Genomic DNA, 11,525 nt, shown 5'->3' on the forward strand with positions numbered 1-11,525 from the left:
ACACACACATGCACATGCACACACACATGCACATGCACACACACATGCACATGCACACACACACACACACACACACACACACACACACACACACACACACACACACACACACACACACACACACACACACACACACACACACACACACACACACACACACACACACACACACACACACACACACACACACACACACACACACACACACACACACACACACACACACACACACAGCGTGCGCTTTCATACAGTGTGTATAAAAAAGGTACATGCAGAATAGGTTTCTTTGTCACTTAAAAATGTCTACTGCGAAGAAGATACTTTTCCGGAAAAATATCGGACGCTCGTTGGAAGCGCATTGTGTTTGCTTGATCGTTTTTCACGCACTCAAGCGTTACTAGTCAATATCCTTATAGCCATAATGTGCCTGTGGCCTTCAAGGATAAGGTCACCCACTGTGTCTAAGTGTGTAGATGACTCCGCTTTACAGAGGTACGCTGACAAATAGCACGATATATAGGCGAACATCGTCAATATACGTTTGTAGCAAACAGATAAGCATCCTCGGTCATTTCGATCACCTGATGTTATCATATGCGAGCAATTCTGGGCCGAGGCGTAATTTAGGTAACAAAAAGTCGACTATAAGAAAGCCTATGGAAAGCATGACGATCAAAACTGAACTAGGTTAAATACGCAAGTTTCAGATTCTTCATCGATGGGAAAAATTCTTTGCTTTTTTTTTTTTTTCCTAGGGAAAAATACATTTCGCCTTTTCGCTGCGTGACAAGATGCTTATTTACTCTCTACTTCTCGGTTCTAAGATTGTAGCTATCAGCAAATGCAGTGAAAAACTTCTTGTAAATAGCAAGGCGGAGGTGGTTCTTCCTTATAATAATATATAAGTTCCAAATGTAGGATGAAATCTAATGAGAAATCTTTGCACAGATACGTCTTCATAGAAAATTGCCGCTCACCTGGAAGAAGTAAGGAACTTAATTCAGAAATTAAAAACCCTGTTCACAGTTCTGAAGTGTGAACAGACTTTTTAAGATGGGGTGGGCCGTTTTAAAATTGCTATGTCCGTTCCTCTGAGCGAGTTGGCAGGATGATTTAACATAACATCGTACTTGTAGGTTTGTCAAATTGATTGACATGAATCTTAACGATGCTGAAAAACTCTAGAATAGCTTTCACCAAAAACCGTTTAAGGAAAAACTTCTTTCGAGAATATTATCTGTAGTTGTATTTTGTACAAAACGTAATCGTTAAGGGCCGACCCAAATAAACAGGCGATAAAAAGACATCTACTAAGCGTAGCGAGATCAGCACCAGAAAGATAAAGGTGGCATTCAGAATAATCGATGATTTTCTATAATGATGTTACGTATATATATGTGCGTCTGTTGGGTCAATACATGAGAAGATTTAAGCCGCGATATCCATACATTCTACCAAAACCCCTTTAGAGTGATAAGGCTTAAACGTCACATCTATTTCAACGAAACGAGCACGCGATGTACGGATATTCGCACATACGTAATACATGAATAAGAAAAAAATTATCTCTCTTTGTACTTTCCTCCCTTAGCAGACAAACAATTGGCACCCTGAGTCGCCACAGCAGTTACTGGCAGCGTTAAGACCACCATGATGGCATATTAGGCCGCCTGCGCATGTCCTTCTCTACGTGTAAGCAGTCGTAATGTGTACACGTTGGGGTGTTGGCTACCTTCTGCGGTGTTCGCAGTATGGGGCGATGCAGGAGACAAAAGGGAATAGGTAACAGGGCAGTGACTCTTAGGGTAACGTGTGTCGAAATGTTTTTTCTTATTTTGTGTTCCGGTTATTTTCGGCCATTCGTTAGCCATGTGATCGCTGTTTGGTGTTGGCTATACTGCTCCTGTTGCAGCGCTACCGTCGTTTTCCATTGTTTTTCTTAGAAACCACAGAGAAGCGTTCTCATGCTAACGACACCGCGTTCAGTCATTTGGCGCAGCGGTAAGAACAGCCGCAGTCGACGACACTCTGAGACAACAGTCAGAAAGGCCTTTGTAGGACGAAACAGGACTGTCAGTGTCGAAACGGACCGGCTTTCAAATCGTCATTATACGAATTGTTGTTGTAAGCTACTGTAATGTGGGGTATAATTTTGAAATATCGCTGCTGTTAATACGTACTGGCTAATTTGTAAGCTTCCAGGCTTCTACACCGGGCAGTCCGTCTCCTCAATCGAACAACAACACCACAACATTTACATGTTTTATCAAAAAACTTGACCGTTCTGCACGTTACAAATTCGATTGCAGGCCTGGGGCTACAAGTAGTACTAACATACGATGATGCTATACATATGTGACGAAGCGATCCGTTTGAGGGAAGGAGTGTGCTTCTACAAAAATATCTAGCCAATCCCATTGCGCTGAGACCTGCACCGCTTCCAGTCTCTTGTGATGGCGGCCGTAACGGGACGGCCGATACCGTAAGTAAAGCAGAACCTTTTTTCAAAGGATTCCTGAGATCGACGAATTTATTTTTCGACTATAGCTGATCCCTCCAGCGTTCCGCTTTGACATCCGTACTCCTTTTTTATGCTTTTTGTATTTTTCTGCGCATGCTTTTCATTGTTTGTTTTTGTTCTCTATCTGTCCGCTGTCTTTCTTTCACTAGGTTTTTCATATAAATTGAATTATCAATACATTGGCTTATTCGTACCTGCCGTCTTTGCCAAGCCTCTACTGGAGAAACCAATCGATCGGCGTTTTTTAGCAGACCTGGAGTCTCACGACACCAAGGATTGACACGCGCGTCGGCTGTAGCAGGGCCAACATCGGTAAAAAGCATTCCAATGGAAAGTTCCAATTTCTAGCCATCGACGTTGTTTTCGGTAGATGGGCAGTGGCCTCACTGTTGCAGAACCTTCCGGTCGCAGCTTAGATAGCGTGGGAGGTCTTCGTTGCTTCTGTTGGTAGAAGCGATAGTAGGAGGAGCTGAATCAAAAGCAGTAATTGTTAGCCTACTTTGCTGACTAGCGCTATGACCAATGGCAGCTTGCCTACAAACGATATTCGAGCCACAATCTGCGACCAGTATGAACGATGATTACAGAATCGAAGTCAGCAAAAGGCTGGACTGGGGTGAAAGCAGGAAAAGATGTTTGCAATTTATCAGATACGCCGGTTCTCGATGACTTCGACAATTAGCAAGTGTTATTAGGCACACAAAACTCGGTGAATGTCTGTTGACCATGTTTTCGTAGGGAATTCTGTTTGAAAAAGAACGATGGATAAGTTCACTACAACAAAGCAGTATGTAGATTTCAACAGGCGTAAGCCAATTCGATAGTATATATGCTGGGTGTTAACACAACCATGGCACGGAAAGTTCATTAAAAACCTCCATACCTGCGAATATGGAGAAAATGTACTAACACAAATCTATAAACAAATTTGGTACCGTACAGTATATGCATAACATAATAATCTGTATATACTTGTAAACATCCATCTTCCTAACCTTATAGAGGGAAATCATATAGATTTGACCGATACGTCGCCTGAACCCATGTTGACGCCACAGAAACAATAGCCCGACAAAAGCGAGATGCTGCTTTTTGCTTCGACAGGCCAACAGCATTCGCAGCCGATACAGAAGTATATAGCGTGACACAGTGGAGAACTGAAACACAACTACATACGGCGAACAAAAGCACCCAACAACCCGTGTGTTCTTGGTATCTGTGTTCCGTGTTTCCTTTTCTCTCTGTTCGAGAAGAATAGCGACGAGCCCTTACTATACTGTAAGCGATGTAAAGTGAAGTGGTTTGCAACGTTGTATTCGAGATCCGCCTTCAGTAGCAGAAGTCCATCTTCCGGAAAATCTCTGGCTGAGCTGGGGTTTCGAGGACGACGAAAGCGTTGAGCTTTGTGTGAGAACATCATACAGATTTCGAAACAAAACACAAGGTTCGACGCAAGAATTTCTTGATGACGCTCTATCTTCTTTGCTGCGCCCTTCTAATCTGATTCTGTCGACGATGCACCGCTGTAGCAAAGCAAAGGAAAAGAAGTAAAAAATTAAGCGAGAAAACAGAAGGAGATAACGACTAAAGCGAGAGCCTTTTTTGGTCTATCGGAAAAAGGGGCAAGAAAAGGAAGACTCGTGGAACGAAACAGGGTTAATGAGGCGTGGTTCGACCCCTTGGTGCGATCTGAGATGAACTAACCAATTTGTTGATAGCAATAATCCGTCGGTTACTCAATTGATCATTGAACTAGGGCCAAAGCGGAACTGGTCGGCCAGGTCCTGCTGCGGCTAGTACAAAAGTGCGATTGAATTATTATAGGTGTAGAACAAATATGACAATACGGAATCATGGCACAAACAACGGAATTTCAAGAACAAGGCTAGTAGTGCAGAATATCAATAAATCATATGCATATTTCTTGTCTAAGAATTTAGGTGACTACGGCTTTTTGTATTTTCCTCTGTGATAGTGAGGAGAAAGTTTTTCTTTTTGCTGTAATTAAATATATATAGTGTTGCTCTAGTTATAAGTTATAGAATGAAGTGTACTAGAAGATAGAAAATTCAGTATTTCCAATATATTTACATTGATATAGGGCGCTCATTAAGAGCGAGAAATTTCATGTCCGAAGTAACAGGTCGTTCCGTCCTTTAGCTCTTGCGCCACGTAGTTCCACTGAGCAGTTGGTTACGCTACAAGTTTTGCGGATGTTGGTTAGCAGCATACATCTTGTGGCTGTCATTATAATTAAATATAGTTTTAATTATAAATTCATCTGCTCTCCTTATCCAGAAAAGGAGTAACCTTATTCAGTACTATCATTATAATACCCAGTGGCTAGGATTCTCTGGGTGTACGAACGCCGTCAGTTTTTTGGTATGAGGCTGAAATAGTGCTCGCTGCCCGAAGTCGTTTCGTTAACTTTTGTTGGCTTATGCACACATAATAACAATGTAACAGTATTTCTTGAGGGTTCTATTCTACTTAAGGCAGAGACTCTGTGGGCTCTAGAAGCTCTTATTGCGATATTCAACTGACACAATGGCGGTGACTCTTCGAGAAGGTTGAAATGGTGTAACCGTTTAATTTATTATACATAAGAACTGCTGGTTTAGAGGAACTTAGAGATTTACATGTATCTGTCAGTTAGGAAATAACTGGTTGGAAGCGATCTGATTTTAGATCTTCTACATTTGCTGAATATTAGCCCTAACTACGTAGATTTTGCTCACATCAATATGGCCACACGTTTACAGAATTCTGTTTACCGTAATTGAGCGACTACACACTGCGCGGAGCACGATCGGTAAATGCCCCAAATGGCCGATGAAAACCTGGGCAATCAGAGATCTAGTTCTGCGTTACGGGCACAGTAGGATGTATGAGAGCTTTGTCTTTTCGAGTCTTAAACTAATCGTCAATGTCGTTTATATATGTGACTGATTACCTTTGTTTTGTTCGTGATATTATCTAGCATCGAGATGCAAGCTAAAACTGTGTAACATGTTATTGTAGATGGCATATTCCTCAAATGTTGTCAATGTACTCGCGGCGTATTTAACAAAGCTTTTTCTGTACATGTTACTTCTCGGTTCTTTTCTATTTTCTACTAAATTTTATTTAATAGTTAAGTTTTCTATCTCTTCTCCCATTTATGCGAAAGCAATACAAGGTAAGCTTGGCTTCACACAGTAGCAATTTTTCTTCGAAGTATGTGCACACAATACGAAACATGTACAGATCTATTTCTATGTATAGTGTTTTCTCTCGTCACGCACCGTTATATCTTTCATTGGGGAAGATTCATATTAGAGGAGATTTAGGAAGGAGGATATTAAACAAAAAGCGGCGAGAAAATATCGTATTGCTATTGAAGTATGAACTGTACTCCAGAACTAGCCGGAAAGTCAATTGTTGTGAAGTGGCTAGTGAGGATTAGGGAAAAAAAAAACGCCAAGTCGAGCAAGCTAAGCATACGTAGGGTCGCGAAACCAAAGTGGGTATGTATAGTGGGGCTACTACTACTACTACTACTACTCCTACTACCTGTAAGTTAAATTCGAAAGCTGACGAATGCAATAACGCAAAAACGTATAATATAAATGTATAATGATACCGTCGGTTAGCTTTAATCTCAACTAAGAGATATTTGAAAATAAGAAGATTATACAGAAAGCGAAGTTGGACTAGTTCTCCTTTTTGGACACTAGAGTATGTGCGACGTAGTTGGTAAAATGCACGATTGCAGTGCCAGCGTACTCGCATAACGTACTCACATCGCTGCGGTGAATTTATCGGTTGAAAAATGCAGGTAGTGCCCAAGAAGTATTTGTCTGGTTCAAGACACGACTAACACTTGTTAACCAACAATTCAAACTATGTTAACTAATTCACTACCGCTATCCCTTGAAGCTCACTCAAATAAAAGCGCAGTGGGTTTATTGCAAAACAGATTTGTCGAAATGTCAATGTACAAAACAATTCGTACACAACGGGCTGAATTCAGCTGGGGCACCTTCTCTACTGTACTTCTTAGGCACGGACTCCATTAATTCTTCGCTTTGCTATCGACATGCCCTGCCGTCCCCCGAGCTACATTAGGTGATAATTTGTTTTATCAAGAACGATGTGGCTTACCGGGTCCGGGAAAAGGATACCCGTATCCCCCCTCCTGACCTAGTAGACCACGCCATTCTTGAGCACTGACGGAGGAATGCGGGACCATCCTTCTAATTTGGCAATATCTTGGTCAATATTTATCTAGGTATGGGAATACCTATTTGGCTCCTCCCTCTGCGTCCTTCGAGCTTGAAGGCGCTGCTCCGTACGAGAGGTACGGCGAGGTGCGACGAAGCGGAACCTTGAACCAGCTTGAAGCTGTATTCAAGCTCGCCCGTTGACTTTGAACAAAAATAGGGCAAAAGCTTTCCTTCTGCAGGTACTTTAATGCGGTCGGTAACAATTTTGAAGTATCACTCATGCAAGTACGACCGGAATTTCTCAGCGGTTCATACTACAGTTAAGCACTCGGTGATCTTAGTGATATCTAGCCTGGATATCATCTAAATGGTTGCTAGCATAAGCAACGACCCATTTGCGGCGTCTTCTACCTGAGTGAGTACTGCCTGAGTCAGTCTGGTTTTCCTGGCGTTGTCTTTACCTCGTTTGCAGATCCTATCGAAAGCGATACAGGACAGGCTCTTCTATAACCTTTGATAGCAATAACCAATAAACCCGGGGTGGCATTTGAAACGAACGAAGCCCTTTGCGACGCAGAGCGGGCTTGCGTTCCGCGTTATCGCCGTCATTCTTCTATACGAGCAAATAACTACGGTATGGTTAGCCGCACCTCAAGGTGTGATAGTGCATTCATTCACGTCACTACTATCACAACAATCGATGTCAACGAACTATTGCCAAATGAGGGTGAAGTGCTTACCAACGCATTGTGACTTGATGACCAGATTAGATGAAGCCAAAGCTTGATTCGACTGCTCCAATGACAGAAAATAAATACTAGTTGTTGTTCGAACAAGCTAATATTAATTATGTGATGGACACATTCTGAATATATTTGTAGGTACGTTGCTTTAGGAAGTTTTTTTTATACATAATGAGTATTTCCGAAGCGGATTTGAGGGAACGATGGTTAGAACTGTAAACTGGTAATTAATAATGAAGAGACGATAATATGCGGTGACGGGTCGCGAGGTTCCGCTGGGTTAAACGGCATCGGCCTGAAAATGGACATCTTCTACTGTAAGCCACAAAGGCACACAGTAAAGGCTAATGAGACATTACTGGGCCACAGTCACTCTCATCATTAAATTTTCAAGCTTAATAGCTGAATAGTTTTTAAAGTGAAATTAGCCCGGTCCAATCCTTTGCATACTTACCAAAGCGTGACGTTTTTTATGATCTCACAGAGCTGAGCAATTAACAATAGCGTATTATGAGTTAACTGCAAAATAAGGTTCGCTTTTCATACTTGCCAGATTGTTATTGATACAATTTGCTTAACTATATAGAATGATCCTATTAGAGAACAACAATAAGAGTAATATAGCTTGGAAAAAATAGAAATCGTTCAGTGTAGTACGGATATGTCAACATTCCGAATCCATGTACTATATTCAGAGAATAAACAGGCGGAAAAACAGCTGTTATATATGTGCTGATAAAAGATAGCTTTAGGATTATACATTTGAGAGCTAACATAATTGAAACGTGAACGTAGAAAGATTTGTTCAGTGATCGTCGAATCCTCTCGTTGTGAGACTACGCCTCACTCCCGAGAAAATCGATAAATAAAGACGCGGAAAAATTTGAAAAAAAAATGCTGTTAGGGTCGCTTCCGGCCCGACATTGCCTCAGAGCCTTAAAGAAATTTGTTAAAGTCATCACTGCCGTCTTAGGTCATATAGTTCGGGAGCGGTAAATGTTTACGTCAATGGCTGTCGAAGTCTGTCTCAAGGCATTTTCGCGGCCTCTTATGCGTAGAGATGTTTTAGCTACGGCGGAAATCGTTCGTTTTGTTTTCTTGCACTATTTGAAATTCTTAAAAGGGTTGTCAAATTTTTCATCGTATGTAATTGTAAACTTATCGTTCGGGTTGTACGCCGACGTGCATTTTAGGTTGTGCTAGCAATTTCAGAAGTAGTTCCCCCTCCTTGCTCATCCTTCTTTTTCTTTTTTCATACACTTCCGGAAATCCTGCGCCATTTGCTAATTTAATAGAATACTGTTAGTGTGATTTATATATGCATTTACCTCAAAGTTCTGCCATCTACTCGCAGATGTCCCTATAGTCACATGCAGCTGGCTATGCGTCTGAGGGCAGAGACCTCCAGAAGCCCTGGCGGAAGCCCTGAGAAATCGGTTATCGCAAAGCAGTAGCTGAAAGACACACGTACGCGTGGCAGTTCACTTAGGCAAACCCAGACAAGGCCAGAGTTGTGAAATCGGCTTCGACTTGTCTCTGAAGCCCATTTGGAGCGGCCCATTTGGAGCGGCTTTTAGAACGAGCGCTTAATGAGCTTCAATGACTTAAATGTGAATTCGTTTGAGGGTTAGCGAACGTATGATCCGACTAACGCGCTACAATGAAAAGCCATCTGGGGAGTTAGTATTGTCCATTCGGAGAATAACTTCAATCAGCGCCAGTTGGCCAAACTGTTAGTCTGACCTCGTTAACTTCTCGTTCTCACCCGCCTGAGTCAACGGCTCGATCGAGAGCGTCTATTCAATTATGTACGCTGACGCCAAACTGTTGGAAAACAGGTAATGGCCGATCATAAGTTTACTGATTAGTGGGTCGTCAACTGAAATTGTGAGATGATAGTTATTTTGTAAATTAATCGGTTTTGAATTAGTTGATTTAATCTCCGTGTATGCATATACATCATATGTGTGCCTTTCACTAGGTTTAATTAAAGTGTTCGACTAACAAATAGGGTAACCAAAGGAATACTGAAGCATAAAAGTCAAGGTCGGTGTACGTAATGCTAATAGTTGCCAATATCAATCCTACTAAAAACTGTCAAGCGGCCTTTTCTGCTAGGCAGTATCTTTTTCCCCTATCTGGGTGGCCTATTATCATTTACGCAAAATATCCGACAATGCTATCAGAGCCTTCAACTTCAATAGACGTGAAAGCTAAAGCGAAAAAATTAACGCTTTTTCCACTGCCCTATTTCACTGTTATAAATATGAGCTCTATTAGTAACTTCAACTTAGAGAAGGCCTAGGTCCACACCGCTGCCGAAAGTAACTAGCTGATACCCTTTAAGGATCAAACGCGTTTTCAAATCTAACTAAAGTTTATTCTTCGCATTATTCAATGACGCTGCGCGGTCGTCACGCGAAGGCTTTTTTCCAGCCAGCCGGCTTCTCCTTGTTAGTCAGGATCTATTTTCGTGGTGTTACGCGATCTATAATGGACTTTTCCTCGTAGATCTCTTCACCTAACTAAATTTATTGCAAAAATGGGAGAGTTGAAAAGGCTGTACTGTGCATAAACCCGTTGAAGTATTAAGCACACCCGCCTTATTCTTAACTACTTCATACATATTGCTAGAAAGGAAAACTTCCTGAACTGGGAAATATATTTCCATATAAAATTAATCTTCAAATATCACTTAGTATCTGCGATCCTGCTGCATGTTTAAGATATGCTATAGGATTCAATGTTTTTTCATGTGATTCTGCATCTTGACGTTAACATTCTAATGTATCCATGAACACCCACGTCAACTACTTAGTTTAGTTAGAGAAAATCAGAGAGACCGATTAGTAACGAAACGATTCAGTAAATTAGCCATTTCTTTTGATATTCAAGATCATTGACGTAACGCGGTTATTAAGCAATAATAGCTTTATCTATTAATATAATAATATAAAAAATTTAGGCAATCATATGTAGATAGAAACGTGAGATGAGTCCATAAATTTAAAGGAACCTGACAAGGATGAGCGAGTCCTACACGTCCTAGAAAGCATCTCTAGATATTATACCTCCTTTATTGTCGCGGATTTATCAAATAAGCCTGACTGAGATGGCAGGGTGTACGATTCCAGAATGATGCTCGCAATCTTCATACAGACCACTGTCCAGCTTTCCACTTTGTTGTTGATCTTTTTTTAATCTAAACTACAGTGTTTACCATTGTACAATTAAGGGAGTATATTCAATCATCATTATCGATACAGAAATCCTGTATGTACATTGTAATAATTATTTTTATAAAAATAACAACTAATAATAATGCCGCAACACTTACTAGTGCGCCCCATGCAGTCAGACGCTACGATGAAGTTAACGTGAATCAAAACAAAGAGGCACAGAAAGAAAGAGAGAGAGAGAGAGGAAAGTCCTTGCTAAAACCATAACAACGACAGTAATAACAGAGCCTAATTTTCCCCTTAACACAAACATTGTGCAGTATTCCGAAACACATTGTACGCTGCTGTTATTGCTGCCATATTGCCATTGGTATAAACTACGTGTGTATGACCGTTTTCCTAGTGGAAAAAAATCTCGGACGGTTCACTCGTCCCGTAAATATAGTTTTTGCTACGTTCGTCTTTTAGAAGAGGTCATTTACCCCCGGCTTTTATACACTATTTTGCCTATATATAACTTTTCTATTGACTACGAGATATACGCAATCATGACTGATAGCGACTACTATATTAACCACAACTGTCGTCGTGATCGACAGTAAATTCCATATCTCACTACATAATTCGTTCACGACAACTTTGTCTCCCATTCTTTTCAACCCCCCTTTTCCTATGATACTAATACCATGTCACCAACAGCATTTCTGCGTTTCTACCGTGCGCATTTACCCCCAAACTGTATGTACAGGTACGCATCAAAGCATAATAATAGGCTTCGTCCCCAGCTCAAATGCCAGTATGCTAATGGCTTTCAGCTTCCTTAGATTTATCATACTTTTTTTTTGTTCCCTATTCACTTCATCGTATGTGCGCCCTT

Source organism: Varroa jacobsoni, unplaced genomic scaffold (assembly GCF_002532875.2).
Source record: "Varroa jacobsoni isolate VJ856 unplaced genomic scaffold, vjacob_1.0 scaffold_158, whole genome shotgun sequence".
In the NCBI taxonomy this organism is placed as follows: Eukaryota; Metazoa; Arthropoda; class Arachnida; order Mesostigmata; family Varroidae; genus Varroa; species Varroa jacobsoni.